Genomic DNA, 23,428 nt, shown 5'->3' with positions numbered 1-23,428 from the left:
GACACAAATGTTGTTGGTACCCTGGTAAAGATGTGTAAAATAAATTCTTAAAACAATTACATTTCTTACTAAACACTTATTTTCACTCTGAAAATAACAGAAGAAACAAAACAATTTTTGACAAAATACCTGTCACCACAATTATTGGCACCTAATCTACTGTAGAACAAACTTTACAATTTAACAAGAATTAAAATAACTAGTTATTTTGATTCCAATATATGTATATATTTATCCTCTTTAGCATGTGTTAGCAAGATAAATATGGAACATTCTACAGTAAATGTAAAGGTTAGATACGCTATTGCAAAACAAGATTAGTCCATTTTAAGTTTATTTTTTAACATCTTTACCAGGGATGCCAAAAAATGTGCCCAAATATATTTCACAAATTCAAAATGAGGAAGTATGTTATGTTACTCTAATTGTTGAATAGTTTTTTTTTTTAAATAAACCTTTCAACACCAGAGCACAGTCTATATAGATTTTATTTCAGGGTCTCATTTGTAAGAAGAGACAGAACTACTGACTGTATTTCTGAGTGACGTGGTTCGTCTCAAGTTCATCACTTTAAAGTAGAAAAGTTGCTTCCCTGGTGTTTGGGGTTTGCGTTTAGCTGAACGGGACGTGTTTGTCATTCTTCATCGTCCTGCAGATTTTGCGACCTTCTGGTTGCCTTGCAGTAAATGCAAAATGAATCTTGTTATGTTCAAAAGTAAGCCAGTAAAATAAATTCTGAAAGTACTCAACATATTCTCGCACGACAGGTTGACGCCATGTTTCTACACTGCCTTGCAAAATTATTCACGAACCTTATTACTTCTTCAGATTTTCTCTTCAATCGATTTTGCAGTCATGTTCAATAAATTAGAGTATTATTGAGAAGTTCATTTATTTCTGTAACTAACTTCTCTAAGTGAAAACATGTTATACATTAATTACACACAGACTTAATAGTCTCAAGGTTTAATTCTGGTAGAGTTTATGATTTTCTGCTTACAGCTAATAGAAGCATCACTTGAGCATTTTACATCAATCCAATTATAAAAAAAATTGTGTAATACATAAAAAGATTTTAATGCAGACATGTGGGCTTAATAAAAAAAACATGCTGTTGTTTTCAAAAAAGTACTTCCAATCTGACAAATGAGCCTCATTGGTGCGCATATTCTAAAGTACTGAATACGACTGCATGACAGATCAGCACAAAGTGACATACCTGAAGTGAAAGGAAACGGATTCAATGGGGCGCCCACCTATTTGTGGATCAGCATTCGTGGATTGATCTATTCACTTATTGTTTTCATTGAGCTTATTTCAAATAGTCAAAGGAAAATACAGGTTTGGAAAGCTGAAATAGCTAGCACCAATGCTCTTTGACACGCTATTGGCTGGCGTTTGCAGAGCACCCAATCCAAAAGCAGAGATAAGGAAGACCGTGTATACTGGCTTCTGCAGAAGTGTTTCCACTGTCTGCATTAATGCAAATTGAGGAAGATTTGATTTATGATCTGAAAAATATCAAATTGATGATCTATTTTCATAGGAAGTCTCAAGTATTTGCAGATTTCAACTATTTTCAGGCAGTTGTGGTCCCTAAGCCTAGCAAATACCAGAGTCCAGTGCAAATGGTTTTTCACATTATTTAAAAAAAATAAATAAATAAAATGTTAAAACGTGTGAAGTAACAGTTAAATCTAGGCCAATTCAGGGGGGAAAAAAAAACCTGCGAGAGGCTGCAGAAGACATAAAACCGTGAAAGAGGTTCAGCTTCCAGCAGGATGATGCCTCTAAACATTTTTCTTTTTTTCTTTTTTTTTTTTTTGTAAAGCAGAATGGGCAGAAATTTCTCCTGCCAACTGTGAAAAAGTGGTTTTCCAAAAAGATTAGTAATTAAAAATCTGCTGTGCAAAGTATTGTCTAAACACAAATGTGTGGTGCACTTTTTTGTTGAAAAGAGAATGTAGATTGTACACTGCAGTCTTTTAACAACAACTGAGCCTTCGCAGGTTTTTTTTTTAGATAGATGCTGTTAAACTTTTGCTTCATACTGTGCTTCCTAGTTTGCCTTGTAAAAAAAAAATAAATAAAAAAAACACTCCTCCACTCCAACTTTATTACCTCCTCCTCTAATGGATACTTCATCTGCCTCCGTCACTGCCTGGAGCTTTCAACATTTTTGCAATCTAGTCCTTATGTCGGCCCGGATCTACAGCGAGCCTGGCGTTAGACAATATGTCATTAGAGTTCAGAGTGTCAGGCACTCAGCCTCATCATTTACATCCTGCTCAAAGCTACTGTATATCACCGGGATGCTCATATTGTCAGGACATCTCTCTTTCCCTTCAATATGCACGGCTCAGGATGAATGGAGGGCTGCAGATAACAGTGACATCCCCCCCTGGCATGTGGGGTATATTTAAACCTTGCAGTATATGCACAGATCGACTCTTTGACTTCTCTTACCGGCTTGCTGAGTTGGGTAAAGGAGGTCTGCTTCAGTGTCCGGGTGGGTGTTGTTCGGAACAAAACCTGGCGCAGAAAAGCTCCCGCTTTCAGAGGAGTTCCTTTCAAGCCACGCGTTAAGACTCAACAAAAGTATCTGACAGGTCATAAAGGCTTTTGCGCTTACAGAGAGGCTCGGAGATTTTGGTGGGAAGCCCGTGCAGCATGCATGCACGGGGAAAGCAACGCGATCGGGTGGGGAGCGAGGCAGGGAGACAGGGTGGCGTTCATCGCTTAACAACAGAGGGAGCGAACACACATGGATGTGGGATCAAGCAAAGCGGAGGGTGAAGGACGGTGGCTTCAAGTGAGACTCCGATGCGCCGCACACGCGGACGGATATGACTGGGGAAGTTAAGGGGTCGCAGAGCTAAACGCGTCAGGATCAAGACAGCACAACGAGCTGCATCCGGTTCATTTCCTTAGGGGTCTGCGCGTTGCGTTATATGAATCTGCAAGTGCACGGCGTTGCCTCTGTCCCGACATCTGAGGCCAAGCAAGTTCCATCGGACCTTCCCTCACAGTGCTGAGACGGCCCAAAACAAGCGCCCCGTATTATTGATCCGTATCGAAACTCTCAGCTGTGCCCCGTCTTCCGCTTGTCTAATCGATCGTGCGTCACCGACCACATCTAGCCTGCATTCTATTGCTCATATCAACCTGGCACCATGCGCAACGCGTAAAAACGCACAGCGGCTTCCACATTCCCCACCCACTGTTGCCCCCCCTCCAAAAAAACAACAACAAAAAAAACAACCTTATTTTTTGTTTCTAATATTCACTCATCCGCATTCACTGAGACGCACTCAGACTTACCCAGGGTATGAACGCTGTCCTCCCTGTGCGTTCCTTGCTTGTTTGTCCGTGAATCCAGTAAAAAGAAAGAAAGAAAGAAAAAAAGGAGGTCTGAGAGCACGAGCAGCAAATGCACCAGTGAACAAGTGGACGGCAGCCAAACGCTGCCGACTCCTCTCCTCTCCTCTCCTACTTCCACACTCTTTCCGTTCTCCTCACTCTCCCCCGCTCACCCGGGGCAGGGTGAACAACAGCCGCGTTAATCCGGACATTGTCCCCATCATCGGCGTGTGTTGAAAACGAAACAAAAATAAATTAAAAATCTGAAGTGAGTGTAGAGAAGGCTTGTTGAAGTTGGGAGAACAGCAATACCGTCCTGTGTAATCCGCGCTCTGAAAACAAGTCTACTGGAGCAGTTCGCGAATGTACAAAGCTCGAGTCAAATGCTATTGTTGAAGAAGAAATACAAAAAGTCTGTTTGTAGTCTGGAAGGCTGACATTTAATCCCAAGAGGATGTTTTCTTCTGTTCACTTCCTTCCCAGCCAAAGCAACTGTCTTTAGTGAGGACGAAGCGCACCTGCAGCCCAGAGCAGAGACGCGCAGGTATCTACAAACTAAACATCTTCCTCCCAGTTTTCCTATGAAAATTTCATTCTTTTTTTTTTTTTTAATATATATATATATAATTTATTTTAGGTCGCTGTGCCCCATGGCCCATCACTCGTTCACGTTGGTTCACCCAGAAGCTTGAGGGGATGGGGAGGGTGGGAAAAACCACGTCTCGGTCCAACTGCACTCTCTTCTCCTCTCTTCTCTCTCCTCAACAATCTCTGTTCATCCTTCTGTAGGAAAGCCACGCCCACCCGATGCAGCGATTGGCTGGAAAATTCGGAGAGGGCGGATGGAGTTGAAGGCAAGTATTAATGGGAACTCCGGAATACAGGAGAGAGTGACAGAGTGACGGACAACTCTGCTTGCCTGGAAGATGGCTTTTCATCCATAACTTTTTTTTTTTTTTTTCCCTCACAGGCAGAGCTCTTCCATGAAATTCCTGCAACAGATTTGGAAGAAATTAAGCACTTTTTTTTCATACAAAGGCCATTGTGAAGCAGATGAGAATTTAATCAAAAATCTGATTTTTTTTTTCCCAGTAATTTGAAAAGACTCATTACACAAAATGTGGTGCATTTCAAGTGTTTTCCTTTATTTTATTTTAAATTAAATTTGACCACTTAACAAATTTATTTTAAAAAATGCTAAATTTGTTCAATATTGTTTCTTGAAAAATGGAAATATTACACAAGCCCAATAGAAAGAGGTTCAAATGTAAAAATTTGAACCTCAGCAATACAAATAGCAATTTGTATTGCTATGGTTATGACAACCAAGCGGAAAACAGCTGGCCTGACAGCATCTATCAGTCACTGTCACCCACCACAATTATGAGGTTAAAGCCCCTAAAGGTCATGAACAACAAAGCACGCTGTTATGTGAGTGCATGTTCAAATACATGACTGTTAGGTTAACTGGTGTAGGTGTGAGTGAGTGTGTGTGTGTGTGTGTGTGTGTGTGTGTGTGTGTGTGTGTGTGTGTGTGTGTGTGCGTGTGTGTGTCGTTTACGGGTACAGATGGCGGATGGATAAATATTTCCTCCCCTCTGCTTTTGTGAAAATTACCTTCACAATATAAAACTTTAACTCTATCAACAGAGTCCAGATTCTACATGGACAGACCTGGGGACTATGAACAGACAGATAACTAGCGAGGAAAGAAGGCTAGCTGGCCGTCTAATGAAAGCAAAGACACTTCCCTCCCTTTTCTTCCTCTCTAATTCACTATCAGTACTTTAGCCAATGTTTTTTTTCTGCTGCAAATGCGCTTTGACTTCCGGCAAATCGGAATTTGTACTGACATCGTTTCCCACTGCGCAGCACATAGTCATGCTATTCCATCTGACTATGCCTGTCTCTCTGCCTGCATGGGCCACTTCTCTTTATAAAAATGTACTGTCTTTGAGCTAAGCAGCTTCCTCCGTGAGTCTGTGATGAATGAATAAGTGGTTAAAGGAAGGCTGGAGAGTGAAGAGCATGCTGAATATGATGCCCAGGGGCAACGGGAGGGAAGGAAGGGAAAAATAAAATAATAAAATCCAGTGCCGCCTTTCTAATGGTAGCAAATGAGGTGGGCCGGATATTGTTGTGGCAAAACCACACGTGGTTGCAAAGGGAAGGCGCACAAAAATCACTTGACAGCTGCTGGGAGAGGCTTTGATTGATGATAGTGCTCGAGGGAGTGTTTCAGTATGAACTTGGTTAACTTAGAGCTACACGTAGCATTCATCACAGCCGAATGAGATGCTCACTGCGAGCCGCGCGGCGCTTTATCTGGAAAGGCACTTGAGAGACATCTTCATCTGAATAGTACCTGTTTCCAGCTATTTTAAGGCTCACGTCAATGAATCTCCAAGAGTCCCTTCGAATTGGAGTATCAGCAAGAAGGCCGCAGCTTTCTCATTAAGCTCAGCTGGTACTAAGGGGCTCAATGTGTGCCATTAATATATCCCTCACAGTGTCACGCCGCCATCGCCAGCCTGAACCATCGGCACAACAGTGGATGGAGCCACACTTTCATGTTGTTCATACCACATTCTTCTAAATGATGGCTGAAAACAAGACTTGTCAAACCAGACAATTTTTTATTTATTTATTTATTTATATATATTTTTTACCTACAGAACAACTTTGATGACAACTGGAAACAGGAAAAATCAACTGTGTACAGATCTGCACACGAGGAACAACAGAAAGTAGACAATGTCAGATATTTTTAGTCCTTTTCTTGTCCACCTTTCACCTTAGTTAAAGCACGACGGGAACAGCTGGCAACACTGATCGGAGAAGAACCAAAAACATTACACTGTTACCTTATGAGCTGAGAAAGCTGACGTGTGTGTTCTCATTTGGGGATTTCAGTCTTTCCTGTGCCCATCAATACACCTCCACCATCACCTATCCTCCGAACAAATGAGGGATTAAAACAGAGTCGTCAGGAATAGAAGGGTGCGCTTGGAAAAGGAGCGAGGACGCGGTGACAGCTGCTCGCTGCAATCCACAAAATGTGTATTTCTTTTGTTAAAGGGACTTAAAAGGTACGGCACCCACTCAGTGGGTTAGCTAAAGCTCTGTGTCTTTTATTATTTGTTTTTACCTCTGCTGCAGCTGAATACTGCCATACGGGGGTACTTTGTGAAGCACTGAAATGGATCACAGGTGCAGCATGTTTTGGTTGCTTTTCTTCATGCAACACACATAAAGAACTTTGATTACCTGTGTCATGGAAGCTCTCCATGGCCCAGTCAGGTAGACGTAATATGGCGTCTACCTGACATGACCTCCAGAGTTTATCAAAAGGTTGTTTTGGTCTGCTAAAGTTGGTGCAGTCCAAAAACAAAGTTATGCTATATTATTGGGTACTGGGGAAGCACCAGGACTAAGCAGAAGATGGCTTTCACTTGTGTCTGATATTCAGCAAGGAAAACGGCAAGATGACATCAGTTAGCATCAGTGCTGTTAGCATCTGTAGTGCAACATTTTGTATTAGCTGCAGCGGGAGATGTAAAAACTCCATTCACTGTTAGCAGCGCCACTGTTTACCAGCAGTTTCTGGTTTATGACCGCCGGATAAAGTTTTGGTTATTGTTCTTGTTATTGTTCTAGGCAATTTTCTTTTCTTTTTTTTTTTTTTAACCAGAGGGTGACCGTTTGGATGAAATGGTTTAAATCTGTGAGACAACGTCAATGCAGGACAATTATCCAAACACATGTCAACGCTGTTTTGGGGTTGTGTAAGAAACATTAATTGTAAAACTTTCTGACCTCCATGGAAGAAAACCAACCAAATCAAAAACAGGCTAAACCAGTTCTGTAGTCATTTGGTCAAACTTTCAGTCAGAATTATTCCACAAGATTGTGCATGACAATAAAAAATAAAAAAAACTAACGGACGTTTGACAAAATATTGGTCATAGTGTATTAACTGACTTATTATTCCATCCATCTATTCCAAAATTAATACTGTATTCATAACCACCAGCTTCTCTGATCAAGCATGGAGTCATTTTTCTTTGATCCTAAATGGTAACTCACGCTGGTCTCCTAGAAACGCTCTTCTTCCTCCAACAGTACTATAAATAGAAATGGGCTTGGCTTTAAAGCACTGTGGTTAAGTGAAAGAAATATGTCATGCATTAAAATTAAGTGTTGGGACCATAGAAAGGTTACCAGACAAGCTTTTTAGATAATGTCAGGCTGAACACAAATGGTCCGTTTTCCTCTCTGCTCCAAACTGTTCTGGTTTTACTGATCAAGTGAACGTAATCAAAATAGATTTCAATTCCTTATCAAACAATATGCGCACACTAATTTGCACGTTTCTGTTCAGGAACCAGATTATTTTCTATAAAAACTACTGCATTTGTTGCACCTAAGAAGTCCAGTCTATTAAAATTTAAGCCAGTTAGACAAAAGTGAGTAACACATGAAAGATACTGGAAAATATAAATTATGATGCGAGCCCCTGTAACAAAATATGGCAAAGAAAAGGATAGACAGCAATTTTATTGCTGTGCTAAGAAAGTCAGAACTTCTTATAATTTGAAAAGTTCAGTGACTCTGTGAATCTCTGAGCCTCGGGCAAAGCATGGATTCCCCCTAAGGCTGTGATTGCAAAGCCCCCTGAAGTCACCTCAGAAGTCTGAGCCTGTGGGGTGCTAATTTTTATTTATATTCTTCTTCTCCTAATCTCATTTGTAAAAACTCGTAGGCAACCAAGCAGTCGCTGGCATTTCATAAAAAAAATATAGAACTATCGAACCTCACTGCAAAATATCCCATTATTTACTGGACAAATCTTCCATTCTGTGCCTGCTCATGCTTGGAAATGGATATGCTTACGAGGTCAGTGAATAATGGTCTGTCTCTTGTATGAGAACGTTTTCTCCAGCAGACAAGGTCCCAGTTTTCCTGCATTTAATGAAGGTAACAGGCGGTGTCCATCCCTGTCTGTCACTGTCAGCGTGTATGTTAGTATCTGTGTGTGTAAGTAAGAGAGACAGGATGAATATGAAATAGGCAGAGAACATGAAGATTACTTCAACTCTCAAAAGCTGTTTCTGCTTTAAAACTATTCCGCCACAAGTATAATTCATGAATCATTTCTGTTTTCAGTTATGTATTTCTGAGATTTTATTTATTTTATTTTATTTTTTTCAATTTAACAGTCACTAATGCAAAGTCACTGCTTTGCATTTTCAATCCTTTCAACAGTGATGATCTAATCTCAGTAGTCAGTCTTTTACTGACTTTACCAGCAAGTCAGTAAAAGACTTGCTGGTGAATTAATTTGTTTCCATTTTATAGAGGGGGAACAGATTATTTCAGGCGGCTAAAATATTTTGCTCCCCCCTCCTAACTTTGACAAATAAAGAGCACATGTTATCAAAATCACAGGATTTGTTGTTAATGAAGAGAGGAGTGAACACAGTTAAAGACTTGCTGGTAAATTAATTTGTTTCCAATTTATAGAGGGGGAACATATTATTTCAGGCAGCTGAAATATCCATTCTCTTCTCTTCTCCCCCCATAACTTTGGGAAATAAAAAGCAACTGTTTCCAAATTCTCAAAAATTATTATGTGTGGTAGCATACTAGACATTTCCTTAATCCAGTAATCTGTCATATTTTACATTAGAATGGGATTTACCAAAAACTCTGATCTTTTCAGGAAGTCTTTATTTTTGTGCCCTGCTATCGGCCAGCTTCCCTCCTCCTTTATCAAAAATGAAAAATTATAAATGCATACTGACTTTTATTTGTCAGGCTTAAGCGACAAAAGTTGGAAAAAGATCGATTCTCTTCGCGTTTAAAATAACACAAAACAGCGTAAGAAGACCTCCACACAAGACCTCGTTTATTTTTTCATTTTGATAGCTGCCAATTAAACTGAAAGTTACAATATTGACATGATTATACGAGTAGCTTTTACCGAGAAATCGATCAGAAGCGCCGTGAAAATGGTCAGATCCGCCGGACCCACCTCTCTGGCTGCAATGCACGTTCCCGACACAGGGGGAACAGATTTTCACAGGGGGAACAGATTTTCACAGGGGGAACAGATTTTCACAGGGGAACAGAATTTCACAGGGGGAACAGATTTTCACAGGGGAACAGATTTTCACAGGGGGAACAGATTTTCACAGGGGAACAGATTTTCACAGGGGGAACAGATTTTCACAGGGGGAACAGATTTTCACAGGGGGAACAGATTTTCACAGGGGAACAGATTTTCACAGGGGAACAGATTTTCACAGGGGGAACAGATTTTCACAGGGGGAACAGATTTTCACAGGGGGAACAGATTTTCACAGGGGAACAGAATTTCGCACAAGACCGGACCCTCAACTGATGTAACAGAGCATGTCAACTACTTACCAGATCATGAGGTCCAAGCAGAGGTATGTGCCATTGTTTCATTCCTGAAACACCAGCTTCTTCAGCCAACTCTTTCCTCTTCCTCCACTTGGTCCTCTTCATCTTCATTATCTCTGGTGATTTTTACATTCCCATCAATGTCAACACACTGTGGTTCAAAAAGGAAAGGGTTAATGATGTTACTCATTGCTGTTTTGGCTGGACTGAGCTAGCACAATTGGACCTAGTATGTATAATTTATCCAGAATGCATTATAGCATAAACAACATGGCGACGTCCATCTGACAATATTTTTGACTTTATTTCCAATAAAGTCTATAGTTATCGTGGGTCTCCATGCAGCTCTATGGTAAAGATATAACAAAATAAAAGCCCAAAATATTACAACAAAGTGAGCTGTGAACATAAATTTATTCCATTTTGAACTGGTATCAAACTGAGAACTTTTTAAGTTTGATTTTATTAACACCAATTATCTATATGCTAAAAGTTGACAAAGTAATGGCTTACAAAAGTCAATTGTTCCCTGTGAGTGTCACTATATTTCCCCTAAAGCCAGGTTCTGTTTTCACAGATTGAGAGTATCAACTACTGCCCAGCTTCAGTCATTACAATTGGTGTTTCTGACATATTTCCCTCACTGCCTTTTCTAACATTGTTTGGACTCTCTGAAATGTAATATTGAATTAGTTTTGATTTGTGGGCAGAGTCACAAAGTCAGCTTCCATTGAGTTATCTTGGCAGAGTTTGATGATCTTTCTTGGATTATGGATTCCTTTGACAGTGAGATGCTGCCAAAGAGAGAACACAGAAACAACTGCAATAGTATTTACTGGATAATGGTCGGCTAATGTAATGCAATATAACGTAATTACGTATTGTTATTATGTAATCGCTTACCAATTGAAATAACACTCTTGTTTTTACCTCATGGAAGAAGACTATTAATATATCTACTTGTTTTGTACATCAAATTAGTTTGACTTTAGGATCTCTGTGAAACCTTATTTTCACCTCTGCTTCTGATTACCATTTAAAAAAAAATCTAATTCATTTTTATGCTACTGCTATTATGAAAAGACTAAAGGCTTTTCTAAAGGTATCCCATAAAAAGTTAGGAAAACAAGACTTGGCTTGATGGACAGATGATGAAGATGTCCTGAAAATGCTACCTCACAGGCGCAGAGCCAGTCTTCTCTAAGCTATAAACAACTATAAATAATTGCCAGTAAAAGTAACAATGCTGTAGATATTGATCATTTTATCCCTTGCAGCCTGCATTCTCACTGTCACCAGCCTGAGGGAGTTCTGAGAATCTCTCAAGATCTGAAATTATCGGAGTGCAGTTTGCTGATCAGGAAATGTATCTGAAATAAAAATGGAAATTAAGAGTGTATTCATGGAAGTTAAAAATACTTTGCATTTGTAGGGGTCCCTTGGAAGTAGCTTTTGATTCCAACTGGACTAACATGAAAAATTCATCCAACAATCTTGTTTGTTTGTTTGTTTGTTTTTTCAAACATGTTTTGCTCTTCAGTTAGTAAATCTAATTAAGCCAAACTTATTCACACATCTGATAGATTCGATTTGAAAGTATTTTTCATTCAGCCAAGAACATTGCTTTTAAAATGTTAATCTTTCAAAGAATAATTAAACAACACAAACTGAGTTGCAATAAAAAATGAATGAAAAAAGCACGTTTAAATATTATTTACACCCTTTAAAAAAATCACTGGGATTACAGACTATATAAATCTGGACCAACTTTTTTCAGGTCTTTGCTGTTATTTTACTCTTACTTTGGTGATGATCTTACTTTAAATCTATATCTGCCAGGTATATGGATTCAGCTGCACTTCACTGATCAGTGTTTGGAGTTATGCTTACTTTAAATTAAAAAAGTTAGCAGTTTTACCTCCCTGCATCAAAGCCCTTTGGGATCATGTTGGGGGGGGGGAGATGTGCTTCTCAAACACTTTTGGGAAATAAGTAAGCTTCAACCAGAGTTCTCATTATGTCAAAACATGCCAAACATATTTTTTTCCTCTTTCCTGTCAGTATCTGAGTAGATTTATACTGTTAAAGAATACGTTAAGCAATTCAGCCTAAAGAGTTCAATGTTATAAAACAAGGAGCAAAAAAATTATGGACATTTCATATCGTAATAACAAACTACCTCATTTTATTTACATTTTTTAGCTGTGTCCATTATTCCTTTGCGTTCACTCCTTTTGCCTCCTCATCGGTGACGTATTTCTCAAAAATCAATAGAATTTGAGCCAGCTGTGTGCAGTCGCTCTGTTCTCGTCGCTCTTCCCTCCTTTTGTCTTTCTCTCACACCGAACTCCGGCTGCCTCAATGTCACGGCAGCGAGGCAAAGACAATTAAGGTGTATAAATATGTAAATATGGTCACGGCAGCTCAGCAGGAGGAACAGAGTAATGACATTTTCTGCCCTCGTCTGGCTAATCCCCAAGACACCTCTGAATTAGAAACCTTAATGACAACCAATAATGCACAGATGGTCAAACTCTGGGGGCGCAGCGGCCCTACTGATGCTGCCCGGGCTCCTCGCGGCATTGGACTTAACGTCAACTATGCAAACACTCGCAGGCGAAAAGACACGGGGATGAATACATGGACGAGGCTTTCATGCGGGGAAGCGAGGATAAAATACCAGATCCCAAACTGCGCACACGCACACAAACATGCACACAGACATGCATTACCTAGCCAGATGTCACCTGTACCCCGTGGGGGTGATCACGGTTGTAACGAGAAGGTCAGGTCTTGGCAGGCCGTTTAAGGCCAAGCATCGCTCTGTGTCAGTGTGTTTTTCCTTGTGTGTGTGTGCGTGTGTGTGTGGAGGTTATTGTTTGGTGTCTTAGGTAATATGTCCAGCGAGGCTCTCTGGCAGATGTCGACCATTCATCTTGCAAAAGCTGACATGCAGAAACGCTCTCAGCAGGCACGTCTCAAGAGAGGGAGCAAGGCGACTAAAGTAGAGGTGGGTGTCACTGATGAGAATATGCAGGAATAGAAGTGAGAGGGAGGGAGAGAGAGTGCAAAAGCACACAAAGAGAGGTGTCTTGGCTGGTTTCCTAGAGTAATTAGTTCAACCTAGCTATTTGTTTTCTTCCCCTCCTCTATTAGCTGGGAAAATGTTTCTTTTGGGACTAAGCAAGTTTTTACAAAGGGCAAAACCACTTGAAAGACTTTTCTCAGACTGTTTTGCCTTGCTGTGATTTCTGAGGAGTTTTCAGGCGGAGTAAAAGAAAGCTAGTTCAAAGTGAAATGTAGCAATGAAGGCAGAATGTAACAGGAAATCGCTGCATAGGAGACATGAGATACTTGATTCGGTGCCTTCCGAAAAGCATTCATACCCGTTTCAATCTTTCCACATTTGTTGCTTTACAGCCACGATCTTCAGTTGATTTTTTTTTATATATTTTTTTTTATTTCGAGACCTTATTTGATAGATCAAAACAAGGAAGTGTAGAATTGAGAATTGTCAAAAAAATAATAATAATAATAATGAAAGGGTGCTGCAAATTATATTCAGCCCACCTGAATCAGAACAAGATTCTGCTGCAAGTTTGTCTACATTTGCTATGGGTTTTGTCTGTACCACCTTGTACCTCTACAAACTGAACTTTTGTGTGTGTGTGTGTGTATATCTATCTATCTATCTATCTATCTATCTATCTATCTATCTATCTATCTATCTATCTATCTATCTATCTATCTATCTATCTATCTATCTATCTATCTATCTATCTATCTATCTATCTATCTATCTATCTATCTATCTATCTATCTATCTATCTATCTATCTATCTATCTATCTATCTATCTATCTATCTAGATAGATAGATAGATAGATAGATAGATAGATAGATAGATAGATAGATAGATAGATAGATAGATAGATAGATAGATAGATAGATAGATAGATAGATCATATGCTAAATATAATGTCATTCTATGATGTATTTTCTGGGCACAAAGTGCCATTTTATAGCACAATCAAGTGATTCTTGAGAATAGGGACAAAATGGGTTTTAATTTTCCCATACATTTTTTTTGTTATTTCTCAACCTTATGTATGCAAATATGACAAATATTGTTTTGGAAATGTAAAGATGCTAACGTACAGGCTCCCAGTTGCAACATTTTTTTTTTTAAATTACATTTTTAATCGACCTGACCTAGAACGTTGTCATCACCATCTGACAAAAATGAATAAAAAATTATTTTTAATGACCCTAATAGTGATATATTTACTCATTTTACAGACAAATGCTTCTCAAGAAATAAAATAAATATTATTTAAAACAAAAAAGAACAAAAAGTCCATGTGATGGAGTTGACACTGCATGATGAAGTTGACACAGAACTGATGGTGGTGACAAACTAGTGAGTAAAATGAAAAACTTGGTACATGTGAAGTAATGCAATCAATGTAAAATACATTAAAATTAATTTATTGCACATTTAAGTGAGATTTGACAACAATTTTACTGAAAGAGTCACAAAAACTCTGATGAGGTTGACATCTGACGGAGTTGACAAAAAGCCAAACTACCTCAATTTATATGATGTTATTCTGAAGGAGGCTATGTTGTAGCTCATAAGGTCCATGAAACATTTACATTATACCAAAATTAAGCTTTTATTTCACAAAATTTCATAAAAGTTTTGTAAATTGTCAGCAATGGTGTTGACACATCATGGTTGTGACGAGCAACTTAGAAATAAAAAGAATAAAAACTAAAGAATAACTTAAGCTAACCAGAGCTAACTAGCCCTCTTAGCAAAGAAAGAGAAAGGAAGTGGTCATGGGGTCCTGAGGAGATCTGGTGCCCCCCAATAATGCCTGATTTTTTTTACATTCTTTTCATTTCTGACGGTGTTGACAAAAACTAAGGACACATTTCAATGGAGTTGGAAAATATACTGCTCAAAAAAATAAAGGGAACACTTCAGTGTTCACTTAAATGTTAAAGTGTTCCCTTTATTTTTTTGAGCAGTGTATATAAAAATGCTTTTTAATTCAATTTATTGATACCTTTATAATTATTTATATGACTACTTATACTTAATTGTCATACTATATAATTGTAGTATTTCTTTATTTGTTTTAAACTATTATAATGTATTGAGTTCTGCTCCTGGACAAGGGCTTTTACAGGCATCATCCACCGACTACAATGTTTAAAATAAAAAAATATTCAGCAAATACCTGGAAAATATACATTGTTGTGCTCACATGACCCAGGTTAGTTTAGTCAGAAAAAAAAAAAAAAAATATATATATATATATATATATATATATATATATATATATATATATATATATATATATATATATATATATATATATATATATATATATATATATATATATATATATATTGCTCAAAGAAATAAAGGGAACACTTAAAACACAATATATTTGAAAAAATTATATATATATATATATATATATATATATATATATATATATATATATATATATATATATATATATATATATATATAATTATATTTCACCCCTATGTATTGGCAGGGGTACTGCAAAGTGCTGCAGTACTCTGGTACACTATCACTAGCTAAACAGATCAGAAAAAAGGTAATCAAGAAAATAATAATGGAGGGAAGTAGTTTAGTTATTCTAGCTTGACTTTGACAACCTTAAGATGTAGATGTGGTGTGGTAATCTTTTTCAGTTCAGTTAGAAAATAAAAGGCGAGTTAAACACCAACTCTGACAGATCATCAGTGCAGCAGGTGTTTAATAAGCTAATAGCTGCATTAGCTAATCTACCACATTGATCACTTATTAATAATCACAAAATAAACATCAAGTCATACAAACATAAGACTGTCATGGACTGGATATTCAGATTTTTTTTGTGGGGATATTATTACTACTATTATTATTATTAAAAAACGATAGCAATAATAACAATATTAAATTAGAATAACTTTGTTATAATTTAATATTATGTTATTACATTATAATAAAAAATATATAACTTTGTTATATAACTTTATATAATATTGCTATTGTTATAAAAAAAGTGTTTTTGTAATTAAAAAATACTTATGATTAAAAAAAACAGTGTGTTTATTATATATAAATATATATTATTTATATATTCATATGTATATTATAAATAGTAATCTTATAAGTAATAATATTACTATTTATAATAAATAATATTACTATTTATATAAATAAATAGTAATATTATTTATAATAAATAGTATATTATTATTATAAGGTTTACAATAATAATATTTACTATTATTAAATAATACTTTTATTATATAATTTAAGTATATAATAATCTAATTGTTATATAATTTAATATAATAATTAGATTATTATATTTAAATAATAATTAAATTATTAAATTAAAAATCCCTCCAAGGGTGGGTAATCTTCTCAAGAAGACTGGTTCCAGAACCTGAGCCATGCGTCGAGATGAGACCAACTATTTCCAGCCAAAACCTCTCAACCTCACACACCACCTCCAGCTCCTTCCCCACCAGAGAGGTGACATTCCACGTCCCAAGAGCCGAAATGGGTTTTCTCCGTAGGGTGTCTGGGCTCTCCCTTAGAAATAGGCTGAGAAGCTCGGTCATCTGGGAGGGAGTAGAGCTACTGCTTCTTCACGTCAAGAGGAGCCAGTTGAGGAGGCTCGGGCATCTGGTCAGAATACCTCCTGGACGCCTCCCTGGTGAGGTGTTCCGGGACACGCTGGAGGGACTATGTCTCTCGGCTGGCCTTGGAACGCCTTAGGATTCCCCCAGAGGACATGGAACCAGTGGCTGGGGAGAGGGAACTCTGGACCGCCCTTCTTAAGCTGCTACCTCCGCGACTCACCCCAAGAGGAAGAAAATGGATGGATGGAATGGATGGACACTTGTAATTACAACTCCCTTACAATTTATGCAAGTTTTTCACTGTTTATTAACATATCCATCCATATCCATATCTCTGCATCCATGTTTGTTCTTAGGGAAGATTGGAAAAATCATTACCTGGTCAGTGGTCTCTTCAGGGGTCCAGTCTTCTAATACCGTTTTCATCAAAGGAGTAGTTGAGTATTCAGTCTCAGCTGTCGCTGTTTCACAGAAAACTTCCCCGGCCGGGGAAGTTTGTTCTTTGAAATTAGAGAAAGCGTTCCCTAGGACAGATTTCTCTTGATGGGTCCAATCTTCTAATGCCACTATCAGTGGAGAGGTTAAGCTTTTAAACTCAACGGTATCCTTTTCAATACAAACTTCCCCAGCCGGGGAGGTTTGTTCTATAAGACTAGAGAAATCATCCTCTAGGACAGATTTCTCTTGTTGGGTCCTGTCTTCTCATGTCGCTTTCGTCAGAGCAGAGATTGAGCTTTTAGACTCAATGGTCTCCTTTTCAATCCAAACTTCCCCAGCCGGGGAAGTTTGTTCTTTGAGATTAGAGAAATCGTTCCCTAGGACAGATTTCTCTTGATGGGTCTGGTCTTCTAATGCCGCATTTGTCATAGTAGAGGTTGAGCTCTTAGACTCAATGGTCTCCTTTTCACCGCAAACTTCCCCAGCCGGGGAAGTTTGTTCTTTAGAAATCGTTCCCTAGGACGATTTCTCTTCATGTGTCCAGTCTTCTAATGCCACCATCAGCGGAGAGGTTGAGTTTTTAAACTCAACGGTCTCCTTTTCAATCCAAACTTCCCCAGCCGGGGAAGTTTGGATTGAATGCCACTATCAGCGGAGCGGTTGAGCTTTTAAACTCAACAGTCTCCTTTTCAATCCAAACTTCCCCAGCCGGGGAAGTTTGGATTGAATGCCACCATCAGCGGAGAGGTTGAGCTTTTACACTCAACGGTCTCCTTTTCAATCCAAACTTCCCCAGCCGGGGAAGTTTGGATTGAATGCCACCATCAGCGGAGAGGTTGAGCTTTTAAACTCAACGGTCTCCTTTTCAATACAAACTTCCCCAGTCGGGGAAGTTTGTTCTTTGGCATAAGAGAAATTGTCCCCTAGGTCAGATTTCTCTTGATGTGTCCGGTCTTTTAATGCCTCCATCTTTAGAGCAGAGGTTGATGTTGCGCTTTTTGATGCCTCTGTTTCCTCCTTATGGCTCCAACCCTTCTTAATCGATGAACTTTAGGAGATTTCTGGATTTTATTCTCCTCATCAGAATCGTCTCCATCATAGGCATTCTGCTTGCTGTGGCCTGATGAGCAAACTGCCCCAGCCGGGGCAGCTTGCTCTGGGTTTTTCTTCACAGCTGGAGATGGTTTAAAGAGATATTGATCAAACTCATCATAGTAATTTTCGTCCTGGAAACTACTGATGTCAAATGTAATTCCTGGAAGGAGTTTATTAAACATCTTTCTCACTCCCGTTGTCACCAAATAACCGGCTCCAAATGAGAGGGGGAAAAACAAACTAGCAAAGCCGATTTGTTGCATTTTACTTTTTTTCAAACACACCGTTAAAACTCAATGAGATCCTTGGATATAACCTCTTGTTTTGAGATCCAAGCATTTATAACCTCAGATGTTCTTTGATCTATGTCATAGATGAGGTCATAGCTACAATGAGTCACTGTAGTTCTGGGGGAATGTCTTGTTTCTAATCGTTGCTATGGAAACGGTCAAATCAGTTCTGCATGACTATTAACCCTTTGCACCTGTGTCACTTAATCATTTGAGGAGCCAGGAGGCTAGGGATTAAAACAGGGATTGTAATGGTTAAATATTAAGTTTAGATTGACAATGGTATATTAAAACCATTAATTTAAGTAGGATTTTTTATCATTCTCTCATGTTTAAAATTTTGAATCATACTTGACTTAAAAATATTTTAAAAGTAAAATTAAATGTAACTTATAAACATTTGCTGCTGCTGTTGTAAATTGTGACAAGAAATTTTGCCTGCTTGGAGAAGAGCTAAAATAAATAATTTTGGTTTAATAATTTTACGTTAGAATAGAAATAGAATAAAGGATGATCCCAAAGAAATGATGCTGCCGCTCCATATTTGATGGGTTGTAAACGACCCACTTGAACACATTTGTTCTGTACGGTGCGGAAACGTAAACAATAGACAGAACGTAATGTCTTCCAGCTTTTTCTGTGTAACTGAGAGCTTGACAACAACAGCAGCACAGCATCAGCAGCCCACAATGCTGATAGTCGGGAAGGAGATAAATGAGTCCATTTCTATGCTATCCTGTAAACTGGTTATGAGTCGGTTGGTTTTTCACTTTTCTTGTATTTTAACTATTAAACCAACTGGTAAACAATTGTTTATATCTGTTTTTAAAACAATCTTAGCTTCTCTCTCATGTCTCCATCAGATGAGCAGCATTAGCAGCTTTTGGTGACATTATTATTAATAATAATTAGATTGTTTTTGAATACAATGCAGGATTTAAAATGAACTGATGAAGATGGTCAATGTGTCTAGTCTGGCCTGGGAGAGATGTCTGCGGTTCCCTTCTGGACCTGTTACCCCATCAACCCGATGTGGAAGACTATGTTCAGAATTTAGGTCTCACGGCATCTCAAGGTGTCAACATAGCAGCCAGTGGGCTGAAGGAAATGCAGCTTTATTTGTAGCAATTCAAGAGCTACACAACGTTTATCGCTTCACAAAAATTTCATCAGCACAGAAACTCCAAAGGGCACAAGGAAGCAATTATATATATATATATATATATATATATATATATATATATATATATATATATATATATATATATATATATATATATATATATACAGGGGTGAAAGTAAGGGAGTCCATCAGGGTACTGCGTACCCCTAAAAGATTTAGTGGGGGGACGCAGTACCTGCAAGAGAGAGGAGCGGCTGTTGGCTGTAAAAAATCAACGGGTTCACTGTGCAGTCGTGAGTTCACCCAATAATCAGCCGTGACTGATTAGTTTTTCAAGAACAATCTAACACACAACTTAATCAGTTAATAAATAACTTTTTCCCATTTTATATTGTTTCTGAACTCTTAATGTTTTGTTAGAGCAGCAGTGCAACACGTCGATCGTAGAAAGTTTTGAGTCGATCTCGGCATTAGGTGACAAACTGAACGCCGCCAGGAGGTTGAGACCAGCACGTCCTCCTCTGACTGGCTTAAAACGTTCGTAACAGGCGCGTGCAGACGGGAGGGCTGGGGGTGCTTGAGCACCTGCCCTTTTTGCTCCTTGCCCCAAAGTGCCCTTTTGGTCAATTTTTATTTTAATTTAATTTTGTATTATTATTTTTCTAAGCCCTCTTCTGGTACATAACATGTACTAAAATTATTTTTATAATTTTTTGTACAACCTAATAAGCCCTCTGGTCACCTTGTTACCTTTGACCTTTTGCCCGTGACGCATGACGCAGTTGCCTCTCGCGCAGTGCGATAAGGCGGCTAACTGGAGCTAAACGTAGCGAACGTTCCAGATTACATAACAGTTTTTGGTGAATTAAAAAAAAAATGTTTTTGGTGAATAAAGTGGAGTAGACTTGCTACTTGTCAGATGACGGAAAACGTTGAACGTATCGTTTCTGCTTCAGCTCAGAGTCACGGTTTAAGCAGAGAGGTAATGAAATACAACAGACACTGACAGGCCTCTGCGTCTGCCTTTCTCTGAAGAACTACTGAGCGGGAGGAGACAGCCAGGTGAGGAAAAACTGTTCTTATCTATCAATTCAGTATTTTTATCATGTAATGATTAGTCATACAGACATTAGTCTGTATGATAATGTGATATTAGCTAGCTGCTAGCTAACGACTTTGCCAGCAAAGCAAGATAACTAAAAGCTTCTCCCCTGTATTGTTAATGATATCAGTCATTCTTTAGTATTTATTATGCAATAAGGGCACATCGCCCGTCCAAAACCGATCTTCTCCATAATGGATATATGTCCGATCTTCTAATTTCCTTTGCTGCATAATGTACATTTCATTTATTCTGGCGTTAGGTAAATGTATCTTGAAGGAGAATAACACTTAAATAAAAGTTCAACAAAGATATTCATTTAGAATTAAAAATAACTCACCCTGAATTACCATGATAGATATAATGAATGTAATAAAAGTGTGTCATTAGTGAAGGGGAAAAAACTCATCCAGACTTTAAGTTTAGGGTCTGGTTGCAGAGTGTGAAGTTAAATTTGTTTCCCAATTATTCAATGGGGGAAAAAAACTAACCTCAGTTAAGTAAAATAAAATTGTAATCAAAACATTTGGAATTGTAATTATTTCTTTTTTAAAAAACTAATCGTTTTGTTTTAAAAAAAATTTTTTAAATAAACAAATTTTTGTCTTGTGAATTTAAAGTTATTTGCCAAACATAAACTTTTATTTGCACACATCAGAAATCTTTTGTTGCGATTTTAGACCCTGCTCAAGACGTCATATGAGAATCACAAGCAAAACTTTGACTCCAACAAAAACTTAGAATATTAAGAAAAAAATTCTGACATGCAAAATAAGTTTGTTTTGCAAAAAAATGCACTTCATGAGACGAATGTGATTTAAATGTTTAAAAAAGTTGTTTTAAGCAAAACTCAGTAGGCTTTTCTCATGGTGGCATGCATTAACAATTAAATATTTGCTTTTGTTTTTTTTCTTTTTTCTGCAGTTCCACATTAAAGTTTGATGCAGTTCTGCTTTCCTGAATGGACCGTCTTCATCTCCACTGCAGCAAACAGGCCGCTCTTATAGATTACAGTCACTAAAAGGTTGCATTGTGCCCTTGTTTATATTTTTAATAGTGTAATCCTGTAAAGACAAAATATGTCTGGACTAGATCTTATTTACATATCTTTTGCAGGTTTGAATATTGCAATACTTTCCTATAACAAAATAGACCTGCAGAAAGAAATTACTAATAAAATATCTTACATAGGCATAGTGTTATGCTCTATATGGAGATGTTTGTTAGCTTTGATTGTATATCTCACATTTTTGTAATTTATCATTGTTTATTAAACTCTGAAAGCTGAGAGGCTTTGTTCATATTCTGTCCTAGAATGCAGTTAGATGTGCCCTTTTTTTTTGAGCACCTGCCCCTTTAGTGGCATTTGCACGGGCCTCGTTCGTAACTTTATTAAAGTACAAAAAAAAAAAAAAATCAACAAAACGTGTTGAAATTCTCTTGTTCTCTGTGACTATACGTCATTTACAACAAATAGCAAATATGGTAAATATGTTTCATAAAGTATTTAACAAACAAATGGCTTCTACTGCTGCGACAGACTGGCGACCTGTCCAGGGTGAACCCCGCCTCTCGCCCGAAACGTTGGCTGGAGATGGGCACCAGCACCCCTCCCGACCCCACTGAGGGAAAAAGGGTGCAAGAAAATGGATGGATGGATGGATGGCTTCTACCGCAATAATTATGTGAAATTAAATTAATTGTCTAATACAGTGTTTCTCAACCTTTTTCGGGCCAGCGCCCCCCCTAGCCTTCATCCAGCTCCCTCACCGCCCCCCACCAAAGAATTTGCAGGCTACTTTGCACTGACCATTATTTTATCATTAATATTACTATCACTATTGTAGATGTTTTGATTTTTATGCTTGTTTCTGTATTTATCATTTAAAATAATTTCCCAGAGAACAAAAAAGCCATGGGAATAGAAATTATTTTCACAGGCGTCTACAAAAAATGCAATGAACATTCAAGTTAAAATCGGTAGGCCTAACAGCAGCCAATCAGTGGAAAAAATATTCTAAAAAATAAACTAATAATAAATAATTTGACTAATATGTGACTAAGAGTAATCTATACAACCATTTTGGGTCTAAATTATGATTTGAATTTAAATTGTTTATGTGATATTGGATTTTATTCCCAGCGCTCACAACTGTAATCTCTACAATTATTTTACTGTTAGAAACCATTCAACTTTTAAATTCAGCAGCGGTCAACAGGTGAGAGAGGTGGACAGATCCCGCAGTCCATTGCAGCCTAGGTTTGTTTCGTTCCCTTTTGAAACATTTCCATGTTTGTAATCTCTCTATTTTTTTTTTGCAAGCTTGACTTGTACGGTGATAAATAAATTGAATCTTTGAATCTCGAAAGAGCAGATTTGTCACGAAGCTAATTATAATCACATCCCTCCAGTAATTATCGATCTCACAGCGGTCTCCAGGTGCCTCATTTCCTCGTCCTTGTGCAGCGTTTTGCATTTTCTGGAAAAGACTCTGCATGAGCTGGAATGCATGTCGAGCTCTGCAGCATGTCGGTGTAACCGGGGACTGAGTGAGAGATGTGGAGACTGCGGTCTCCTTTCGGGCCTCGTTGCACCAAATTCGTTGTACATTGTGGCAGAAAACTGCTTTTCCAAACAGCTAAGGCTCACCCGTTGTGTCGATAAATTAGTAATGACTGGAAAAAAAGACGATCTGCCATGACTATTTAAACATTTATCAAGTGTCATTTCACAGATCATGCAGAAAATCACATCTGTCACATACATAAGGCACATGCCCGGAGAGTAAAGCCTTAACTTTCAACAAAGTATCTGGCTGCATATAAGGCTGCATGAGCTGCATCCAGAAAACAAAGCCTCTTTAAATTGGCAAGATGGATCAAAGCTTTCCTAACAACTATGAGCTAGAGAGCTGAATTA

General features: G+C 38.0%; 1 protein-coding gene across 2 annotated transcripts in view; it reads right to left on the bottom strand.

The window, feature by feature from the left end:
* brinp2 (bone morphogenetic protein/retinoic acid inducible neural-specific 2) overlaps positions 1–4,165 on the bottom strand; it is a 186,485-nt gene extending 182,320 nt beyond the window's left edge. Inside the window, exon 1 of one of the 2 annotated variants that reach the window (XM_081597761.1) lies at positions 3,322–4,165. The gene's annotated coding sequence lies outside the window, so the exon portion shown is untranslated. Of the gene's footprint in view, positions 1–2,466; positions 3,207–3,321 lie in introns of those variants that run through there. The other variant, XM_081597762.1, reaches the window with a different exon arrangement.
* Positions 4,166–23,428: the final 19,263 nt, after the last annotated feature.

Source organism: Poecilia reticulata, chromosome 17 (assembly GCF_904066995.2).
Source record: "Poecilia reticulata chromosome 17, P_reticulata-male-v2, whole genome shotgun sequence".
Taxonomy (NCBI): Eukaryota; Metazoa; Chordata; class Actinopteri; order Cyprinodontiformes; family Poeciliidae; genus Poecilia; species Poecilia reticulata.
Note: the sequence above shows the minus strand (reverse complement) of the source record. Positions and strands in the feature narration are given on the sequence as shown.